At 43.2% G+C, this 22,869-nt stretch overlaps 1 protein-coding gene across 1 annotated transcript in view; it reads right to left on the bottom strand.

The window, feature by feature from the left end:
• The window catches only part of Cdk17 (cyclin dependent kinase 17), a 74,780-nt gene extending 52,740 nt beyond the window's left edge, over positions 1–22,040 (bottom strand). The window contains exon 1 of the mRNA XM_041663915.1: positions 21,576–22,040. The gene's annotated coding sequence lies outside the window, so the exon portion shown is untranslated. The remainder of the gene's footprint in view (positions 1–21,575) is intronic.
• Positions 22,041–22,869: the final 829 nt, after the last annotated feature.

The following is a 22,869-nucleotide window of genomic DNA, read 5'->3' on the forward strand; positions in this document are numbered from 1 at the left end:
AACAGTAAAAACTTAAAGTAGGACTAATTTTAATAGTGGAAATTAAGTAATACTATATATTTACATATTTTAAAGGACACATTATAGGTACTATGAGAATAAGACTTTAATTCCCATGCCAGACCAAATCCCAGCCTAAGAAGGGAAGCAGACATGAAGTTCAGCCCCTAGCCAAGGTGCATCTGATAACTGACAGCTTCTGGGACAGGAGCCTCAGCTCTCTCCAAGTGTGTCACCCCTGATACAGCCACGCTCCTGTGGAGTAGCGCACATCCAAGAACATACGGGCAGCACAAATTGGGCTTGATCAGTCAAAAGAAGAAAGAAGAGGACACAGGCCAGGCGGGCATGGAGGGAGGTGGATCTGGAAGGAACTGAACAGGGCGTTAAGCATGACCAAAATGTGCTCTATGAAACTCTTAACTTAAAAAAAAAAAAAAACACATTTTTCAGTTATGTCCAAACAATACTATATATTTTCTTATGAATGTTTTAAAGTATGTCTTACAGAAACTATTTCTAAGATATTTATATGGGTTCCAATGAGAATTATTTAGATTATGTGGCAAAACATACACAAGGTTTTCTGCTTATGTTCAAAGGGAGGGGAAAAAAGAAAACTGTGTAGACAACTTTCTACCCTCTGTCTCTAAGATGCATCTGAACTGAACAACTATGTATGTCACTTGGTCACTCTACAGTTTATGACACTCTTTTCTAAACTAAGCCTGTGTTAGACAAACTCTGCTGGGTGGTGGCCAGCTCCGCGCAGCAGCAGCAGCGGAAGCCCTGGGACACTGAAACTGCCAGCACTCTCCAGTCTTCCGGGTAGTTTTCCGGCAGGAAAGGCAGTGATGGAAAAGATCACTCTTAATATTCCAAATATCCTGGAATACTCGCCCAAACGACTTCCAAAGACTGCACAGTTAACTTCAAAACTATACAGCAACCATCCCCTTCAGAAAAATTTCTGTATAATTTAGGGAAGGGGGAGCTAAATCTTCTATGTTACTTGCTGAGCAGAGAATGAGAAATTGTTTCCCTCCCAGTCTTAAATGGAGAGAGCATGACAATACGGCACTCTCTTCTACATGAGGTCTACCGCGGCCAGGTTTTAAGAGCTCAAGGCAGTAAGAAGAAAATCTGTATTTGGCTAAAGTCAACAGCCATAACTTTTTGCTTTTCAGTTTCTGACTTTTATTTGTATCCTAAGGTACTAATTCCAATTACTTAGGGAACTTCTGGACATTAAACAGAGAAAAGTGAAGTAGTGGATCAGGTATTAATATGAAATAAAGCAAGAAGATGTCCAAATATTTATATCCATACTAAAAATAAAGATTTTTAACACACAAAGAAAAGTTCCCTATCAGGACACAAGATAACATTTAGGACAGTAACACTGGAAGCTAGGGAAGATGGTAATTCCGGGACTATCAGGACACAAGATAACATTTAGGACAGTAACACTGGAAGCTAGGGAAAATGGTAATTCTGGGACTCCAAAGGCAGAGCAGGAACATCACGGACTCTAGGTCAGCCTGGAAACTAGATAATGAGAAGCTAGCGTGGACTACTTGGAAGACCCTGTCCTGGACGGACGGATGGACGGGTGGATGGATGAGTGGGTGGGTGGATGGATGGACAGATGGACGGATGAATGAATGGATGGACGAATGGATGGATAGGTGGATGGAGTGGGTGGGTGGATGGACAGATGGACAGACAGACGATGGGTGGATGATTGATGGATGAATGGACGGACGGACAGAGTGGGTAATGCTTAAGTTAATCAGAACTCTGATCAAGATACTTCTGGCTGGCTGAATTAAGTAGAATTAAGTGAATTCAACTTTCTATGTTAGGCTAGAATTATCTCTCACTACCGGTTCAGTCTTGACCCTCAAAATCTGAGAGGTCATCATACCCCTGCATTGATGATGAGTTCAATACAAACAGCTCCGGCACTGACGGTTACAGTTCTATGGCATACAGGACATCTACTGTGCAGCAGAATGGGAGCAAGTTTTAGAGTAAGCCTAACCTACAGCAGCGTCTGATTCTTTGATGTAGACACTGAGAATGAAGTACGAGGCTGAGAAGAAAACCGCGCTTTCTTCTCCCTTTAAAAAAAAAAATTAACAATGACCTCAAAGAACGTAAGATCTACTAAGAACTGGGTTTCATGGCTGACATTTATGTAACATCCAACAGCTTCTGCTATATATTCCCAAAGCATGAGCATCAAATGACTGTACTACACATGAAATTGCAGTCCCCAACATAACCAATGTGAATGAGTAAGTCACTTCTGCTCATTGACAAAAACACCCTCGATTTCAAGTAACTCACCTGCAACCAGACCCTCTCACTAGACAGCACGTTAGAGGAGACTGGGTGCTTACATGGACAGACTCTACTCTGTACACGAACATAAGAACTAGCAAGTGAAAATTCACCCCTGGAGCCGACAGATATTCTCTCTACCTAGGTACAGCGGCCTTTGGGGACACCAGCCATCTCCAGAGTTCGTATTCACAGTGTGTGCTCGCTGTCTTGAGGATATCCAATTCCCTGAAGACAGTTCACTCCAGCCTCTCTGCTCTGACCATCCATATACCTCACCCAGAACAGTCAAGCCTCCAGCTTCTGTCCTCTTGGCAAACTTACTCTTTCATTTATTAAAAACGGTTTCTTTTCAAGAAGTAACAGTGGAGCTCTTCATACCCTGAGAAACTATCAAGAGTAATTCTATGGAGGAGTACAAGTTCAATCAGGCTAACTAGTCATCAGTTCATTAGCTTAGCGGGAGATGACAACCATCAGAATGAGGCAGCACGGCAAAGTCACTTGGCTACCGAAAGCAGAGAAGGGAGGCAAATATTCGCATCTATTAAATGCATGAACACAGTTCTAGACCATACCTGAGTCAATAGTGGAAATGGTTACCTGGCAATGCCAGAGCACAATGCATTATTCACGTGTCTGTGATGATGCTGATGGGAATAAACCTACTGCACTGCATCATACAAAAGCATAATGCATACAATTATGTGCAGTACACATAATAATAATAATAAAAAGTGTTACTGACTTACATATTTATCACATATTATTATCAAAGTGTGGTCCTGCTGACAAGACAAAAGCGTTCTCTAAGACAAGGCATGTGTTGCTGTGACAGCTGCACCCTCCTATACCTTGGGCTTGCAACATCTCTCGATGGCATCAAATCGTGGCAGAGACAAGAACATACTTGGGGCTCACTGGCCGGATAGTCTATTCTAATTACTGAGCTCTAAATGAATGAGAAACCCTGTCTGAAAGGACAAAGATGGCATTCCTGAGGAAGATACCTGAGGTTATGCTTGGCCGTGCACATATGTACACCTGCAGACATGAATACAAGCACATAAAAAGCAAGCCACGCTGAGTGGACTAACCACCACTGTCTAGCTTTGTCTAAGCACAGCACGCTGCCTGGACGACAGTGAAACCCGCCATCTCCTAGCAATGTGCTTCTCAGAATGTGTCCCCATCATACTGAGCACGGCTGTGTCAGCACTGCCCGACTTCTGGTCTACCCGAATCTTCCTCTGCATCTGCACCTTTCACACCAGCACTGCTGAGCAGTCACGCAGCGGCGGTTTCAGTCAGTGAACTGAAACGTGCCTCAACTCTGACCGACAATACTATCACAGCTCTCCATGGAGCCTGACCAACCCCAAAGCTGCTTCAACCATAACCCTACCTCAATTCCACAATCCAAGGAATCCAACATTGCCAACACTGCCTACAATAACTCAAGCATCTAGCGACCCTTCACCAGCACAACTCAAAAAAGGGAGACACACAAACCCTACCTCAATTCCAGATGACCTCTTACCCAAACCAAGACTGAGGGCATGTGTGTGCATGTACGCACATGCTTCCTCCCTTCACACGCGCGCATACACACGCATACACACACACACACACACACACACACACACACGCACACGCACACCATTTAACCTTAAAGTTAAAGCCTTCAAGCAGGAATTCCCTCAGCAAACCTAAAACCAAAACCTAAAACCTAAAACCTTGAAGTCACAGAGGTCAATCTCCCTTTGCCTCCCAAGTGTAGAGATTAAAGGTGTATACTACCACACCCAACTACCCTCTTTCTTCCTTTTTTTTTTTACTTTAAAGAACTTTTAACTTTTAGCTTACATATATTTTTAACACACTGTAAACCATTTAGAAATTTTCTTTATCTTTGAATCTCTCTTTACTGTATATCTCTCTTTTTCTGACCACATGAGTCTTTAATTTACCAAGCAATATCAGTAGGACTAAAGCTGTTGCTTTGGCGGCTGGATCCAGCCCATTCCTTAGCTTTCCAGCCTCAAACTTAAGTGTTTGGCAGCTCTTTCATTATGCTACATGTGTGTATATACGTACACACATACACACATGAGGGGAACATGTGAAAGCAATAGGACAGACTAATGTAATGTTCCTTCAGGTGCTGCCCACCTTGTTTTTGGAGACAGGGTTCTCTTGCTGGACTGGAACTTACCAAGTAGACTAGCCTGGGTGAGTCCCAGAGATCCGCCTGACTCCGCCTCCCAGGTTAGGGGTACAAATGTGCGCCATCACACATGCCTGGCTTTTTTCTTAGAACCCAGGCTCTGGGTATCAAGCTCAGGTACTCATGTTTGCAAAGCAGGCAGGCATTACTGAGCTATGTGCCGGGCCTTCCTTCATCATTCTTTTTTTTTCTTTTTCTTTCTTTCTTTTTCTTTCTTTCTTTTTCTTTCTTTTTTTTTTATTTTCGAGACAGGGTTTCTTCGTAGCTTTTGGTTCCTGTCCTGGAACTAGCTCTTCTAGACCAGGCTGGCCTTGAACTCACAGAGATCCTCCGAGTGCTGGGATTAAAGGCGTGCGCCACCACCGCCTGGCTTCCTTCATCATTCTTAACAAGAGTTTTTTGGAAGAGAGATGGCTCAGCAGTTAAGAACCCGGGCAATTCTTCCAGAGACCCAAGTTCAACTCCAGCACCCACAGAGTGGCTCACAAACATCTGTAGCTTTAATTCATGGGAATCCTACCGTCTTCCGGCATCCTTGGGCATTGCATTACTAGGTAGCCACACATACACCAGCATAACCATTAAATACTAGAAATCTTAAGAGAAACCCATCTAGGCGCATTGGTTTCAAAAGAATCCATATAATAACTCATGGTTTTTTTTCTCTGATTCTGAACTCTTTTCTGGCTACAAACTTCCATTCAACAACTGCCTACTTGGGTATCTGAAGCACCAGGTTACAGTTGGGCCCTGTTGCTCAGGGGCAAAAACATTCAGTATCAAATCGCACACTCAAAGAATGTATTGTCGGGGCTGGAGAGATGGTTCTGTGGTTAAGAGTACTGGCTGCTCTTCCAGAGGACCCAGGTTCAAGTCCCAGAACCCACATGACAGCTCACAACTGTCTGTAACTTCAAGATCTGACACTCTCACACAGACACACATGTAGGCAAAACACCAATGCATATTGAAAACAAAACAAAACAAAGAATGTATAGTCTTTACAGAAGGGACCAAAAATTTGACTTTTTATTTTCAAGATTGTAGTGGTTCAGAATGGGTGCTAAGAATCGAAACTCTACACTAAGTTTACAGTCTGCGTTAACCAGTTAGTCAGCTGTCAGCAGTAAAATGATCTCACTATTCCAGGAAACCCCTGACAGGAAGATAAGAGTTTCAAATAACTTCATTGTTCATTTCAGGAACTTCCCAAAAAAAATCATGTAAACCAAAGCAGACTATTCAATTTTTCAATAAACAGCAGTAAATGATTGTTCACTTTCCAACTGTTTGACTGTCTGACCCAAAAAGGCTTGCTTTGCTGTGTCTGTCAACCCTTAAACTTCAGCACGATGCTCATGCTACTTGCCGTCAAGCCTAGCACTGAGACACTAGCTGGGAGAACCCTCCCACCAGTCAGCACTCCCAATCTTACTGTCCCTTCCACTCGGCTCACCCTCACGGCCATGGCCCCACGGTCCTGTCTCCCACTCCACTCCACCCGCAGACACGCCCCGTAGAAATGGCACTCCTTCACAGGTATAGGTAAGAAAGTCCACAGCTTATTTTTGGTAACACTTTCCAGGAGCAAACGCTGTATGGCACTACTGGACAACTTCCCACACGCCTATGAGACATTCAGTTCAGCGGTGCCAGGTTCGCTACAAGCCCTGTTGGAAAATATGGAGACCTTGTAAAAGGCTATGCTAAGTCATCACCTACATTAGATGGCATCTGCTCACACAACTAGCTTCAATACCTTGATAAATGAGTTCACTGGTCCACTGATCAAAATTTCTAATTATTAAATACATTTCCAATATCAGAATGGATATAATGCATGAGAATTTATAAGAAGGATGAGAAATACATCAGACACGAGTTTACTCATCTAAGGAAAAATAATCTGAGAAACACAATAGGGAAAAATTGAGTACAGAAGTAATCACCAGTAGGAACAGTCAACAGAAGAAAACTACTAGGAAATGAGGCACAATTTAGCAGTGAAAGAAACCTCAAACAAGTCCTCGCAACTGCAAAACCATCTGTAAACCATGAGTCACAACCGAGAGCAGCTCCTCTTAAACCTCTACAGGACGCTAACAACCCTTATCCATCAAGAGTAGACAGAGCCAGAGGTGGTGAGTGATGCCTGTAATCCCACTTGGGATGCTGAGGCAGGAGGACTGCCATGAGTTTGAGGCTGGCCTGAGCTACTACATGAGGCTTTATCTCAAGAACAAAACAAAGGCTAAAGAGATTTGACTCACTGGTTAGGAGTACAGACTGCTTTTGCAGAGGAACCAAGTTCAATTGGGCGGCTCACAGCCAACTGTAACTACAACTTCAGGACCATCTAACGTCTCTGGCTTCCCTGGGCATCTGCACCCCCACACACATAGCCCCCCCCACACACACACACAAATAAAAATAAAGAGTAAATGCATGAGCATTTAAAATGCTTCAAGGGGCTGGCAAGGTGACTCCTCAGTAAAAGAACTTACCACCAAGCCCGAATGGAACCCACACAATGGAGGGAGAAAGCAGCCCCCCACAGTTGTCCTGACCTCCAGACATGCCCCTCTTTTCCCCACCACCACAAATGCACAGATGGAATAATAACAAAAAAATTAAATACTTCAACGATTACAAAGTACTAACTGAAGTATTTGGAACTTAAAATACATCGAAATGTGAAAACAGAAACTGTCTCACTGCTAGCTCAAGGCCACCGACAGTTGAAGCCTGCTGGCAGAGGGGCAGTTGGTTTACTTTAGGGGTGTGGCCCCCGGCAGGTCCACCAGGCTCCAGTGGATAGACCACACCCATGCTTAAATGAGCAGCACAACCTGGACTCAGTGGGTTTAGAGAAAGAGAGAGACAAAGAGAAACATGAAATTGGGAGGGGAAGAGGAAGGTGGAGGTGAATATGAGCAAACTATGTTCTTTGTACTTTTCAAATCCTCAAATAATAAAAAGTGTACTTAAAAAAATGCACAGAGTACAAAAACACAGAATTCACTTAAAATTTGGTTGTGATGAAAGATTTTCTAACTACATTTACAAATCAATCATAAAAGGAAAAAAATTATCATTTATAAAAAAAAGTACACGAAAACAGAAAAAATATCTCAATTTTTAAAAAGACCATAAACAATCTCTAAGAAAACAAACAAAAAAACTAAAGCTGAGACTGTATACATAAAGGACTACTCTCCTAGAGTGCTGAGTCAAAACAGACAGACAAATGACCAGGAAGAAAACGAAAGATCATAAGGGTTCATGTGTGGGGGAGGGGCAAAACAGCCCATAAGCCTATGCAATAAATGATTCATCATCACTGATAAGATGAAAACTGTAACAGCCCGAATCCCACCAGTTCTCATCTACCCAACTGCAAAATTCCAGAAATATGGATACAGACAGATCAGGGCTTTTGAACTGATGGGTACAAGTACAAAACAGCAATAGGGCAACGCCTATCAGAAATAGGCAAGCATTTATCGCTTTAAATAAACTCTTTAGAATGCAGATTCACATAAAAACTACAAATATAGGACACAGAGTTCTCCGACGCCCCATACTCGTTACATTGGAATGGCCCCTTAGTCACAGTAAATGAACCAATCGGAATATATTATTATCAACTCAAGTTCACCATTTAATTCGATTTCCTTAGTTGAGTTCCAGGGTCCCATCCAGTTCACACTGTTCTGCAATAACTTCAAATGTTCAGGTTACTCTTGGCCATGACAGGGTCTGACTTCCCTGTTCATGGTGACAATGACAATTTGAACAGCACCATTCGAGTATTGTGTAGATTGTTCCTCAATCAGGATCTAACTAGCATTTTCTCACTACTAAACCTGGGTTATAGTTTACAGGGCAGAAAACCACAAAAACGAAGTACATTCTCGCAACAAAATAGCAACACATTTGTAATTACTGATGCTAATCTTGATCACATGACTAAGAGAGTGTTTCTCAGGTCTGTCCTAGTGAAGTTATTCTTTCCCCAAATTTTTAGACTGCACTCTTTAGAACGAAATCACTATGTGTGGCTTACACTTAAGAAGTGCAGAACTAAGACAGAAGTGCTGGTACATGCCTTTGAACCCCGCCCTTGGGGGATAGAGGTGGATCTCTGAGTCTGAGGGCTGCCCGGGTCTACAGAGCGAGTTCCAGGACAGCCAGAGCTACACAGAAAAACCCTGTCTCAGGAAAAAAAGAAAAAGAAAAAACAGAAGAAAAAAAGAGGTAAGAAATTATGTTACACATATATAGCTTCGTTTCCGATTTTGGAATTTTGTGTAAGAGATTTCTATCAGCCGGGCGGTGGTGGCGCACGCCTTTAATCCCAGCACTCGGGAGGCAGAGGCAGGCGGATCTCTGTGAGTTCGAGACCAGCCTGGTCTACAGGCTCCAAAACCACAGAGAAACCCTGTCTCGAAAAACCAAAAAAAAAAAAAAAAAAAAAAAAAAAAAAAAAAAAAAGAGAGATTTCTATCAGTAGGAACTCACAGATTTTATGTTCTGGTTAATTGCATGCTAATTTATTTTGCTGCCCCCACCATGCACTCTTTAGCAGGTAGTGACAAATTACTCGGGGTGTTCAAACATTCCTTAATGCCAGCACTGTAACGCCACAGGGTCACTGAAATTTTCACTTCTTTCCCCAGCCCAAGAATTCAGCCATTTCTCCAGGGAGGCCCGGCTCCTTGTCCTGGATAGGTATTGAAAACTGGGAGCGAGTGTTAGCTGAGTGTGCTCGTGCCTACTGAGGTGTCACCGCCTCTCACATCCTCTTACATCATTTAAATGACAGGGCAAGGAAGTCCATGGGACTGTCTTTCCCAAATACATTCATCGGTGGAAGTGTGTGTGTGTGTGTGTGTCTGCATATATGCTATCTAGGGTAAAAACAGCCTTCTCACTAGGAAATGCAACCCTTTAAAGCTACTTCCAGACATCAACACACTTATAACTGCTTATTTAACACTAGAGAAGCAAAACTAGGGAACAACTAAGAATCATGAGGGGCAAAGGATAAAACCACAGTCGAGCTACATAATGCAACACTACAGAGCTATTAACAATAAAACATTTTATCTCAGTATGCAAAGATCTCCAGCATAAATTATTCATTTATTTATAGTGTGTGCCAAAGACATCCTGTATAAACTTTTTAACACAGTAGAGGTACTTCAAGCCAAACTCAAGTTGAATTTAAACACTGACATGCACACAGATGGTATCATTAGCTAGGTGAGTTAACGACCAACGAACAGCATCACTCCATCAGCTGCACAGGCAGGGAGGTAAAAGTTTAAGGACTGAAAATCATTCACAGAGACACAGTATTTGTATTCTTGATTACAAACGAGGCCATTTTAGCTGAATAAAAGGAACCACAATTTCTACATTTTGTAAATCTATTATTTACATCTCTTATTTGCCACCCCCAATGACAACAGCAATTTCCAACATTATCTAACTGGAAGATAAAAATGGCAGTGTCCACAAATTAAATATCCTTAGTGTTCCTGAGAAGCAGTAAAATCGTCTTCCCGTCTCTGAGGCGAAGCAAACTAGAGTAAAAACAGCATGCTCAATACACAATGCAAACCGTCCAAGCCGCTCTTGAACATCAGCATATGACAAGCATTATCCATTTGGCCAGCAAGTGGCCCGTTTGCAACTGCTCATAAAACTTTCCCAAGAATTTCACTGTACAAAAATGTTTAACATGTAGCTCACTTCAACAAATGAATAAAACCTAAGTTCCTTACTGGGTGTGGCATCTTAAATTGAAACAGTCTCCCACAGGCTCAAGAATTTGAACACGTGGTCTCCTGCTGGTGGACCACTCAGGGAGGGAATGGGCCTTTAAGAAGTGCAGCCTGGCTGGAGGTAGTGCCTCACTGGAGGTGAGCGAGCTTGCAGGGCTTATGGCTCTAGACCACTTCTAGTTTGCTCTCTGCTTTCTGTGGTGGTTGAAGATGTAACCTCCCAACCTCGTGCTCTGGCCTCCTCCATCACTGTGGACTCTCCTGGAACCATAAACCCAGATAAACTCTTCCTTCATATTCTGCTTCTGTTGGTATTATCACAACAAAGTAATAAAACCCTGCAACAAAGTAACCACTGGGGTTTGAATGTCTCTCTGTGACTTCATCTACCAAATAGTCTTCCAAACCACATTTCCTTCTTCCTACTTGGTACTTCTTCACTCTAAATGAATGGATCATGTTTTACTGAGCTCCTCTTTAAGTAGTAATACCTAGAAAACAGGTAAAAGAAAATATACTCCAATCCTGAAGCAGCTCTTACTGACAGAAAGATATATTTAGAGTTCGAACTTTATAATAAAGAGACAGTTTTGAGGGTAAAAATAGAGATCAATATTCTAGGGAGCTAAGGAGTCAACTGCAGTTTTTCCTTCCATAAACCTTTACACCACCCCCAATCTACATTTTTCCCTACCATTTACAAAAGTGGAAGAAAAAACACATATGCAAACAAACACCAAAAGATTAGGTGGAATAAGATGAAGTGTCTTGCCATACCAGACAGATATAAGATATAACGTGCCAATAATTTTAGAAGGTTTTTTTTAAAAGGTTTGTTTTTTTTTTCGGACCAGGGTTTCTTTGTAGCTTTAGAGCCTGTCTGGAACTTGCTCTTGTAGACCAGGCTGGCCTCGAACTCACAGAGATCGCCTACCTCTGCCTACCGAGCGCTGGGATTAAAGGCATGCTCCGCCACCACCGGCTATAAATGTTTTTAAAAATAGATGAATCACCCAAAATAACTGCCTCCATTTAAAAAAAAACTATATGGCACAGTTTGAAACAAAACAAAATATTAGAATTAGTTTAAAAAAAAAAACTCAAAAACTGAAGAAGAAGAAAAAAAAAATTCAACATCCCAGGATGAAATGCAATTGTAAGAAACAAATGCATGTCTGTGGATTCCTGGGTGTGTGAGGGATGCCATGGTACAGGTGTGGTCAGAGGACCTCAGGGACCAGTCCTTACCTTTCACCTGTGTGACACAGGTGAGAAGAAGGCAGACTAGCTGCTCTACCAGCTTCCACCAACTCCTGTTTGCACCTCCCATTTCCCCATAGTAACAGTGAACTTGGCACCACAGCCAAGCTTCACGGTGACAAAAGATGCGACATAAACTGCTAAGGAGAGCAAAGAGTTAAGTTTGTGGTTTCAGAAGTTTAGGTCACAACAGGAAGAGAGTAATGGAGCATCTCACATCAAGGCAGACCGGAAGCTGAGTACACACGAAGCAAGAAGTGGTCAGGGAAAACCTAGCACTCATAATTATGCCCCCAGTGGCCTACTTCTTCTGACTAGGCTCTGCTTTCCAGAGTTTCACCACCTCCCAATATTCTAAATCTATCAACGGATTAAACCCATTCATTAGGTCAAAGGCATCATGATCTAACCATCTCTGGAAGCACTCTGACAGACACAGTTCCAATGTTCTTGGTATTTCTCAATCTAATCAAGATTCACTGCAACAATTAGTGTCACTAATATGGTTTATCACTGGTTATATTAGTTCAATAGGAAATACCAGAAGACTTAATAAACTTTCGTTTGAGAATCCCACTTCTGGGTATTTACATGCCCTAAGGAAATGTGTGTGTCTGTGTGTGGGGGGGGGGGGAGGGGTTGTCTCTCATTCAAGTTTTTCATAGGAAAATCTAAAATAGTAAAAGTAAGCATTGCCAAACACTAGAAAATGGTTAGACCTCTTTTGATAGATCAATGTAAACACTACAAACTCATAGCCTTAAAAATTATTTGCTAACTTAAAAAATGTTGCATCACAAAAAATATCTTAAAAATACAAAACCATCTGTGAAAAGAAGACAGCTGGGAATATATGAAGACGATAAGAAATGTAGGAAGTAATTTAGATTACCCAGTTTCTACATTATTGTACATTTTAGAAATAATTTTTAAAGCCAGTGTAATTAAGACCATGCATAGAGAAACAGAAAGACACTGATAAGAAACCAACTTAAATGAGCGAAGGCCTGCCCGCTTCAAGAATTCAGGGCAAAATAAACACAACGGTTTCACACATAAACAAGGATCCTAACTCTTCCTTGCTCCCCCCAAACTGGAAGGTTTTGAGAAAATATGACTGAGCGGTGCAGTTTAAAATCATTTTGTCTTTACTCTAAATTTAATTTGTATACTAGGAGATTGTCCCCTTAGCACAATGCTAAAACTCAAGACTCACCAAGAACTACCCTAGAACACTAGAAAACCACGCCGCTGTTTGGACTCAGTTGTTCAGGAACTGAGCTGGAGACAGAGATAGACAGACAGGTGAAGGTGGCAGGCAGACAGACAGGCACGTGTACACACACAGGACTTTTTGTTTCTAGTCAACAAGAATATTTTTGAAGTTCAGGTGAAGCCCCCTGGCCTAGAACAAAAGATAATAACCAAGAATACACTAGGCAGCATGCACTAGAGCAGACTTGAGGACTGAGAATAAAAGGTAAGGCCAGTGTTGTTAAAATTGGCTGCAGGAGCAATGATTCTACTTTTACAAAAAACCTGGAGAGTCACATACACAGATCATGAACACTGTCTCAAATGTGTAGATGCCAAACAAGAGGAAACCCACAAGGCTAAGAAAAGGGAAATTATTGCAAGGAAAATAAGCCTGGCCCTGGTTATGAAACTGTGAGTACATAACTCCCTCTTCATTCCTAAAGCCTGCTAGATAAGAAACAACCCTGAGTATCCTAGGTGATCTAGTCTTACATCCCTCACCCCCAAATAAATGAAGACTGCAACGCACACACTCACTTCCAGAGCGACTTCCACACTGGGCAAGCACAGTGAGGCATTTTAGAAAACCCAGTTTTAAAATCCATACTATTTTGATCCTTTTGTCTATGAATCACTGATCAACCTGAACAAACAGATCAGATCTCTACTACATTATGAAATACAAGGCTCACTCCATTATTGCTAAAATAATAAACATAGCAAAAAGTGACACAGAAAAATTAATGAACTAAGGCTATATACAACTATAAATTGAAATATTTGAAAAGCTCTGAATCTCATAAACTATGAAAGTTCACTTTTAAATGTTACATTTTAAACATGATTTTACTAAGCCATATCCACTGGTATGTAAAATAAGTGTATTAATTATAATAGAAGTATACCAGCACAGGTATAATATAAGACTCAGTTTTAATAGTCTTTCATTTTAAAAGTGAAGGCTCTTTAATTTAATTATATTGGGAAACAAATTCTTGACCAATTATAAACACTGACGACTGGGTTGCAGGAACAACATTAAACACCCTGCACAACCCTTTGACTACAATTCTGTGGTCCGTGAGTGCATTCAGGTCCAGCAGCTGAAGAGCCAGATTTCATAAAAAATGAAAGGTTTTAGTTAAGCAAAATTACTCTGAATTGGCCACTGTTTTAGATCTTTAGAAGTAAGTAAATATACATATTTAATGTATAAAAATGCGAGTTTTGTATTTTTCATTTGTCTAAAAGAACCCAGTTTTGAGGGCCACCAGCCTTTTCTCTTCATTTGCTCTAACAAGTCAGAACGGCTCACATGTAATTAAAAAGTCTCAACAATGCCAAATTACTACCCCTCTAAGCTGGCCTATAACCGACTTCCAGATTGCTCTCACACAAACACCACCAACCTGGTAGTCCCCGAGAGTCAAAACCTGAAATTATTTTTCATTGTTTCTAGGCCAACAGCTCTGAGCGCACTCTACTAAGTGGTGTGGTGTTGCCGGTCCCACCAGGCCTCTGAACTGAACAATATAGAAGTGGGGTGTGCAGATGAGGTTACGGAAGGGAAAGACAAAAGAGAGAGACTCACACGGTCCCCGCAGTGGAACGTGTTCAGCACTACGGAAGACACGAACGTTACCAAGAACACAGCACCACAGCCCCGTCAGAGCAGAAAAAGGAAGATGTCGGAGGAAATGACATCCAGGCCTCCAAACTAAGAAGTTTTCTCCAAATAATCATCACAGCATTAAAATATCAATGCCCAAGCTCCCTCATCTTTGAACCCCAGCTCTAACATACAATTTTCATTTTCCTCTGATGCTTTTTTTTTTTTTAAAAAAAATGCCCATATAAAATCATACATTAATTTAAAAAGGAGAACTGTCTCGGTTTTGTAAGTAGGTAATTTCTCGCACTCAAATAGCTCTTACCAACCTTTGTTTTTATTACTGAACATCAACATATGCTAAAAACAAATACAAGCCCCCAATAAAAAATACTGCACCATTAAATATATGCTTTGAAAAAACAAATTTAAAAAAAAAATCAGTAAATAAACTAGATACAGTGAAAAAATAGCTTTGGATATTTTCTTCATTGTTTACAAACATACACGTAAAACTGAGAATTCTTAAAGGTACAGTAACAAGAACATAAAATGGAGAAAGAACACTCGAGGAAAGGCAGTGCTGGAGAGAGAGTTGTCAGGGAAATGCTTATGTAAGCAAGGATCTGAGTTCAGGTTTCTAGAACCCATGGGAAAAGCTGCGCACAGTGCCACCTGCCTACTTCCCAGAGCTAGAAGGTACGGCAGTGTCCTTGGCGCTCAGCGCACTGCCTAGCCAGTCTTGCTGAGAAGATTAACTCTCAGGGTTCAATGATGAAGAAAAAGGTAGCAAACAATAGCACACACGACATACCAACCTCTGGCCTCGGTACATGTGTATAAGTCACATATACGTACACATATACACAAATACATATACCACACACCAAAAAGACAACCTTGTCTTTTTCATTTAAGTTTTTAGAGACAGAATCTCTCTGTGAAGCTCAGAATGGCTTTGAAATTGCTTCCAATCCTTCTGCCTCACCCACCCCAGCACGGGGATTACAGGTATGTGCCAAGATGAACAGCTAAATGGTTCTTATTATTAACCTTCATGGGGGAAAGTTCCTTTTCACTTTAATGGACCACATACGTTAACCATACTAGTCCATAGTTTCTCTATCCTGAGGATCAATTTTCAATATGAAATTCAGTGGCTATCTGAATAAAAATATGCAAAATTTATACCTTGCTTACAGTAAGCTATATCAAGATCAAAAACCAGTAGGTGGTGTGTGTGTGTGTGTGCGCGCGCGCATGCACGCACACATGTGCACGCATACGTGTTGAAGTTTTTACCAATACTAGTCAAAGGATCCCTTTGATGGCATCATGGATTGGCTCCCAAATAGTCCCAGAAGATCAAGCATTAAAAGCTCAGGGCCCCGTGCAACAGTGTTCAGACAGTGAGTGGGCCCTTTGGACGAAGACTGGATCATAAAGGCGCTGACCTCACGAATAGATTGATCTATTTATGAACTAATAACCTAGTGAGCTGTCGGGAGGCAGTGGAAACTTCAGGTGGAAGGTCAAAGTAAGGAAGTAGGTTCCGGACAGCGTGGCCTCAAAGGATCTAATCTATCTGGACTCTTCCTTCTCCCTGTCCTTTGGTTCCCCCGATGCCACCACACACATGCGCCTCGCCATGATGTCCTAGCTGACCACAGGCCTAGAGGCCAATGGAGCCAAACAGCCGTGGACTGAAGCTTCTGAACCACGGGTCAAAAGAGCTGTCTCCTCTTATAAGGTGGTTTTCCTACAGTCTGTCACAGGAATGTGAAACTGGCCAACACAGAAGGCATGCACTCAAGTCATTTCAATTATACAAATTCAATTAATTTTAATCCATGTAAAATCAAAGTAAATGAACAGACATTCTGAAAAGGAAGTGAATGTATATAAAGCATGATTCAGGGGGAGGGTCTTCTGTGTGCTTCTTAGCATTCACATTCCTTCTGTGTGTCAAAATACCGATAGATCATGATTGAAAAGAAATCTCCACACTAGCCAGGGCAGTTCACACTAACATGGGCTACAAAGCAAAACCGTCTCCAACATCCAAAACAGAGCGCAGGGTGGGGAGGATCGCAGAGCAAATCTACAGACACAGAAGTGCTTTTCTCCAACTTATCACTGCAGCTGTTGGTGAGCTGCCCAGCATCCCCTCCTCGTAGACACTGTGAGCATTCCTGACCGCTTAAATGTGAATTTTGGGTCACTGTAGGGGGAGAACCCTGAAGACAATTACTTCACCTACGGCCTTTGCTTCCTTATTAAGGAAGAAAATAAAAAGGGGGGGCCTACCTAACATAATAGGTTTCCTGAGAGGATTTAACAAAACAATAGTGTTTAAAAAAGCTCGGGACACAACTAATGGCAATCTCTTTCTCATAGTTTACACTATATACTGAATGTTTGAGTGGCTTCAAATTCATGTTTTGAATTTGACTCACCCACCAGTATAATAGTTTTTGGAGGTGGGTTTAGGGGAATCAGAGGGTGGGCCCTTATAATAGTAGTTATGCCTTTGAAGAAGAAAAACCTCTCTCTCCCAAGTTCTTTTCCTCTATCCTCCCCCCTCCCCATCCTTCCTCTCCACCTGCAGGCACCAAACAAAGCGCCAGAAAACCACACAGTTAAAACAGGCACCCACAAAGAGGGGAGGCCTCCTGAGAACTTAACCAAATGGGCATTCTGGCGGCTTCAAACTCCTGGAATCAGAAGAGTGAGAAAATACTGTTTTTAGAAGCATCCAACATGTGATACTTTGTTATAGAAGATGAAGCAGTCTAAGATAAGGTGTATCGAAAAATAAAAAATATTTTTAGAAGGCAAGATCATTTTCACTAAATCTAAATTAGTTCCCCCAAATCTATCTCCCAGGATCTCAATTTGGGGGCCATGCAATCATTCAGCACACAATATGAACTATGAGAAAAAAAGCAATTAAACATTAACCGTATCCTCTTCGAGGCAAGCTATCCTGACGCGCTGGTGCTCTGTAATTCTACCTCCTCAAAACAAGTGTTTACGTGGTATGTTACTGCAGACCATAAAACATTAGATTTACTGGCAGATGTTTATTGATTTTCCAAGGTGGCCAGCGGGGAGAGCAAAACATGGCAGAAAGAGAAAGAAAGCCACAAGACATTTCTTCAGACCCTTGACTATGCCTTTTTCCAGGTCAGTGTTTTGCAGATATCAAAAGTAAACAAATACACATATGACATTAAACACCAGCTGATTATATTGTGAGCAAAATTATAACAAATCCACTAAGAGCAAGAACCCTTGAAGGCGGGTCCAATCAGTCCTCTCTCCAGGAGTTCAAAGAAATTGGCCATGGGACAGGTTACATCGCTAGCAAGCTGCAGAATGGGTTTTCTTTTTTTTTTTTTTTTTTTTTTTTTGGTTTTTCGAGACAGGGTTTCTCTGTGGCTTTGGAGCCTGTCCTGGCACTAGCTCTTGTAGACCAGGCTGGTCTCGAACTCACAGAGATCCGCCTGCCTCTGCCTCCCGAGTGCTGGGATTAAAGGCGTGCGCCACCACCGCCCGGCCAGAATGGGTTTTCTAATATTTACCAGCGCCATGTAAAGCACATTTTAAATAGCACTGTATCAGCGTTGAAAATGAAAAAATAGCATAATCATTTTATAACATATACTTCAATGGGTATTAAAAAGTTTGAGCAAAACTACCCACTTCAAATTCAAAAGAATCCCAAATCACTCTTCTTTGAATGCACAAAAGGAGAGATCATTCCTAAAATACCACAGAGCCTATTTCTCTAAGTAGGATTTAACAAATAAAGGCCTTTCCCCACCAGCACAGAAACACATTTCTTCAGTAATTATCCACTCCAGAAGGAGAAGACCCATGTCGAAGACCGTCAGAACTATACAAACACTAAAGAACAATAAAGATTCAGAATGTAACATCTTTTAAATATCCAAGACTATGAGACAATAACAAAGGAAGCAGGCAAAAGTACTGTGTTCAGATAGCTTTTTAATATTAGGGGACATCATCACCTCCCCTTTTTGAATAGCCTCCTCTGCAGCCACAATCGCTTTTGTCCTGAGCACTGCTGTACAGCCCGCAACTCTGTTTCATCCATGAAGGAAAAGGAAACTGTTATTGCTGAAAGCCAGGAGGAAAACAAGCCGTATACACTTCCCTTCATAATTGTAGGCCCAAGACAGTATATGAAAACTCTATGTATCCAAACATACATTAAATCCCTATAGTCAACACAGCTAAGCTATGATACAAGACAAAAGGATTTTCTGCTTTCTAGTTTATGCAGAACCAATGACTTAAAAGCCATTTTAAGCTATATAATATAGCATATATTATATAGCATCATCCTATAGCATCAAAGCTAACAAACATTTAATTAATTCTTCTAATTTCATCTTTCCTTACTATCTACATAGCTATCTTTTTGTTTTGAAAACAAACTTGTATAGGACAGGTTATATACTATGTTATATAGTTAACAGGTTCTATACTATGTTATACAGTTAACATCAAGTTACCTTCTTAGGCCTGAGTACAAGCACGGGAACAAACTACCTATTTTTCAAAAACCCATTTTAGTAATAGGGAAATTATGATATTAAAAATACTTTAATTCTGCATTTTTCCTAGATGTAAAAGTAATGTGAAAATTTGGGCAAAAAATAAACAACCCACAATCCAGAAACATTTATTAGGTTTCTGATCAATTTCCTCATAGGAACACTAATTTTTATTATCTAAGTAGGCACTAAGTGTACAGAAAAAAATGTACATGATTTTTAATAAGTATATTAAGCATCAATTAATAATGTGGCCTGTTAATTTCACAAAGGTTTCTAAACCATTTTGGTTGGGGGAGTGGGGGGGGGGAGGATAGGAAGTTGAAAAATGCAGACTAATCCCCAGCTGAAATACCTAAAAATTTAAAGTCAGTGAATTGCAAGATATGAGTGTTATTACTGGACAAATCATAGCACCTACACTACACAGAATTTATTTTTATTTTCTTCTCGTTCATATTTTCAGTAACGTTTTCATTTTCTTTGCAAAAGTAGTTAAAACTCCTATTTGCATAGGAATTTTAAAATACGCATCATCATTATTATTATTACTGATATTATTATTACTATTACTATTATTATTTGCATGATGTGTGTGGGTACGGGCATGTGGAAGTCAGAGGACGACTTTGTGGAGTTTGTGCTCTCTTTCCATCTTTGCCTGTGTTCCCGGATCGAATTCAAACCCCGAGATAAGCACCCTTCTCTACGGAGCCAACTCGCCAGCCCTTGCATTGGGATTTTTCAAAGGCTCAGCAGCATTTCTTTGAAGGACAGCATTCACACAGTTAATACTTCTGGCCTATGAGATGGTTTGCCAGATACAAGAGCAACACTCTTCACATTCCTATATCCACTCTCAAAACATTTAAAAAAAAATTGGAGTCCTCAGTTATACTGTCTTCCGTTGTTGGAAGCCACTGCTTATGCAGATGTAGAATGACAAAAACCAAAATGACTTCATTAACAAAGCGACACTTCACTTAATATATACGCCAACTCCTTAGGATCATAAAGGAACAAAATAAGCTGGGCGGTGGTGCACTCCTTTAATGCCCGTGGGAGGCAGAGGCAGGTGGATCTGAGTTCAAGGCCAGCCTGGGCTACAGAGCTAGTTTCAGGACAGGCTCCAAAAAACTACAGAGAAACCCTGTCTCAAAAAACCAAAATGAAATAAAAGAACAAAATAAAACCAACCATATGACCACCCGCAATTTTTTCTCATATTTCTAGATTCAAAGGTTTAAGTCAATCCATCTGATCAGAGGTCTCATTCATTTTCTTCTGCTCCGCGGTTCACAAAGCGAATCTCAAACAGTCACTTGGATTTTACTTAGATAATCTTGCACAAATGTCGTTTAAAAGAAGAAATCCAACAAAGGCTCAGAAAAAGAAAAAACAGTAAAGTTGGGAGGCAAGACTGTCTGACTTTAAGTCAAGCGTTTCCTGTGAAGTGACAGGTTTGCTACCAGGAATACACTTTGCTGGTCAAGACTCCAAACAAAATCTGCCTCTTGTGCCTTGGAAATCAATTTGGCTTGGGAGGCGCTAAAACGGGACCACTGACGCGTCTTCGATGGCCACAAAAATTAACATAAGGGAGAGGCGCCACGGATTTCAGCTAAACGCTCTTGCCATTTTTGAAGAAGAAAAGCTAATTGTTAATGGCCATGTGACACAGTAGATCCCAGAAAGGAAAGGGTGGGGGGAAAAAGAGGAGAGTTCAAGGCAGTTCAGGGTCAGAACGAGTCCGGCATCCTGTCATTAGCAAACGTTCCCCTAGCTGAAGGCAAAACACCGCTTACCCCAGAAGGAGTGGGTGAAAAGTAGGGGAGAGAACGAGTGGGAAAGAAACCACAGGGGAAGGCGATGTGGCAGTGCGGGGGTGACGTGAGGGAGGACAATCCGGGGCCACCCAGCTGAGAAACACTGCGAAAAGCGACTGCAGCCGAGACAACGGTGGAACCCTCCCCCCCTCCCCACCATCTCCCGGGTTCTCTGGGTTTCCCACAGTCCCTCCGCCTCCGGTTGGAGCGACACTCAGGGGTGTGACCCGCCAGCCAGAGGGGCTGCCCGCCCGGAGCTTTGTGTCGACCCGTTCCCCACGCGAGGGCTCCTCCCCCGCCGAGCAACCCACCGGCGCGCAGCCTCCGCGTCTCCAAGGAGCCCGCAGCGCCCGCGTCCTCGCCCACTCCCGCCTCCCCGCCCGCGCCCCGCGCCTCCACCCGGGCCCGGGGGACCTTTGTGTCTACGGGGACTTTCCGCCTCTTCCCCTCCGCCGCCCCGCGGGGCCACCGGCCTCCCAAGGAGCCCCCAATCAGCAGCCACCTCCGGCGGCGACGGCAGCCCTTCGCCCCCCCCCCCAACCACCCCCACCTCCGCCTCCCCCAGCTCGGCACCCCCGCAGCCCACGCCGCGCGCAGACACGCGACCGACACCGTCCCCGCCCGAGCAGCCAGCTTGACAGGCGTCGCGATCCCCTGCCGACCCCGCAGCCAACTCACCAGCAAGTGCGGGGGGGACACGGACTCCTCCGGGCGGGCGAGCGGATGCAGGTCCGGTGGTGGCGGTGGCCGCGCAGAGGCGCCTCAGCCTCAGGCCTCCCCCCCCCCCCACCTCGCGCCTTCCGCTCCGCGAGGGCCGCCGGCCGCCTCACGCGTGCCCGAGCCCCCCGCTCAACATGGCTCCCGGGCCGTGGAGTCACACGGACGGCCCAGTAGTCCCCGGTCGTGGAGCCCGGGGCGGAACGGGGCGACGCGGGGTGCAAGGGAGAGCGCAGCCGCCGCTCTCGTTCGTCTGCGTGCGCGTCGCTTTCTCTCGCTCGGCGGCGGCTGCGGCTTGACGCCTCCGCCTGTTCCCCGGAGCGAGCGAGAGAAGAAAAAAAGACTTTTATTGAAACGATCCAACCAGCGGCAGCGGCGAAGAGCGACCGACTGCGGGTGCTTCCCCACCCCCGCCTGCACGGCTCGCCTGGGGCAGCGCGACCCCTGCCGGCGGCGGCGGGGAGAGGCGGGGCCTATCTGGGGCGGGGCCTATCTGGGGCGGGGCGGGGCCTTGGAGGGGCGGGGTTGTCCCAGGAAACTCGCGCCGCAAGCCTGGCTTCCAACACAACCGGAGGGCAGGAGACCCTCTCGGTGGACCGATCTATGCCCTGCGCCGGTCCGCAGCGATTGGCAAGGAGGCGAACGGCGTACATCAGCCCCTCACAACAGCAAAACTCTGGTTTGAAGTGTTTCCAGTCGCTACTGGACACGGGATGCCTACCGCATGGCACGGACTTTCTCGAGAGAGTTGATATCCTGTGACCCACACAGAAGCATCTCGGTTGATCGCTGCTACTTTCTTCTGTTCTGTGGCTGGCTGTGTGGCGCTACTGGAGTAACCATCCTCGCACGAAGCTTTGATTTAAGCCACAGTGGTTTTTGTTTTTGTTTTTAATGTTATGACACTGTTGGCACTTGCTGGGTGGTCAGAAGCCCTAGAATATCGCTGGGATGACAGATTATCAACGGTTACAATAAAACCGAGGTTACAATAAAACCGAGCGTTGTGAGAGGGCCAATACTATGCTATACGACCCAGAAAGGGCTACTGTTGCAGTGAGTTAGGTTTTGTTTCTTGAAGGAGAAGGGCCGAGGAAGTTGGCCCAGTTTCTGTAAATGCTTTTACAGTTCAGGAACAGTTGAGTAAGCGTGTAGACAACCAAAGTGATACTGGCCCACTTCTTCCCACAAGTAGTGTAGTAATTAAAGGAGCGGCGGGGCTGCATCCCCAGCACCTCGGCCACCTGCTAGCTTA

The sequence above is a fragment of the Microtus oregoni genome, unplaced genomic scaffold (genome assembly GCF_018167655.1).
Source record: "Microtus oregoni isolate MIOR12 unplaced genomic scaffold, Mior012 000001F_ref0000356, whole genome shotgun sequence".
Classification (NCBI taxonomy): Eukaryota; Metazoa; Chordata; class Mammalia; order Rodentia; family Cricetidae; genus Microtus; species Microtus oregoni.